Source organism: Rattus rattus, chromosome 12 (assembly GCF_011064425.1).
Source record: "Rattus rattus isolate New Zealand chromosome 12, Rrattus_CSIRO_v1, whole genome shotgun sequence".
Classification (NCBI taxonomy): Eukaryota; Metazoa; Chordata; class Mammalia; order Rodentia; family Muridae; genus Rattus; species Rattus rattus.
This window is the reverse complement of record NC_046165.1, coordinates 29,416,247-29,417,420: the sequence shown is the minus strand read 5'-3', so window position 1 is coordinate 29,417,420 and position 1,174 is coordinate 29,416,247. Positions and strand designations below refer to the sequence as shown.

At 42.2% G+C, this 1,174-nt stretch overlaps 1 pseudogene; it reads left to right on the top strand.

The window, feature by feature from the left end:
* Window positions 1-624: 624 nt before the first annotated feature.
* LOC116914151 lies at window positions 625-747 on the top strand (annotated as a pseudogene).
* The last annotated feature ends 427 nt before the right edge of the window (window positions 748-1,174 follow it).

Here is a 1,174-nt window from a genome sequence, read left to right as displayed (position 1 = left end):
GTAATATTTACATTTTCCAGAATATAAGTAATTAAAAAAAGAAATATAAATTAAACATTCATTGATAATTTTATACATTTTACTGAAGATTTATTAAATATTGCATAGTAATGAATTAAATATTTTTCTAAACTTCCTTGACCCTGAAACCATTGCTGTTACATGTTCACAAGGATGTAGAGGGTACCTGGAAAAGAATGGGGGACAAGAGATGGGAAGGAGGACGCCAAGGCAAGAGTCTGATGAAGGAGACAATTTTATTTTTTCCCAAGGCTGAATTTATACCATAGCAGGGGTAACAGAGGGAGGAGGTAAGTGGGAAACATTTACACAGGCAAAGACACAGCTCTCTTGTCGTCAGGCAATTGGCTGACATTAACAGGATGTCAGAAAGGTCACAGGTTTGTCCTATCAGTCAGCAGGATGTTGGTTTTTCAGGAAGGTTACAGGTCATCACATCGGGCATCTTGACGTCAGATGTATTTCTCAGCAAGGTCAGAACTTTATCATATCATAATTCATCCTGACCACCAGATTTGTATTAGTTTTCTGCAGCTGGCTGGGGATTTTCCATGAACCCAGTCATACTTAACTGTAACTATACTATTAACATCAATAATGGAGGGTTTCAAGGGCATTGCTCCCAACAGTAACACAAGTCTGTCATTAAGAGGAAGAGGGGAGAAAGGCTATGGTATATTCAAAGTTGTGACCTGTGAAGGTCTGAATGGGAAACAGCCTAACATTCCATTATCAATGCTAGCTTGAGACATACAACAGTCCAACTCTTCACAAGCCCATATGGGCTCCCAGGGCAGAAAGTGAGCAAACCTGAGAGGAGACAGACTGTCTAGAGCTATAAGGCCCAGCAGGAGTGAGACAGAGACTTGAGAAATCCCACCTAGGACATCACAAGTGAGCCCTAGACAGATAATCCCAGCCTAAGGCAATGAAGTAAGGCCTGGAAGGGGAGGAAGGCAAAGATACTAGTCTGGTGTCTTGAAATTTAGAACAGGAACTAGCCTGAGATGACCACCAGACCATGTCATACAGGCTTGGAGGGGCAGATGAAGCCTGAGATGACTACTTCCATGTGTCACAATCACAGAAAAGGCATAGCACGGCTTAGATGACCACAGACACTCAGAGATCCTGGGTGCTGCTAAGAGAAGCA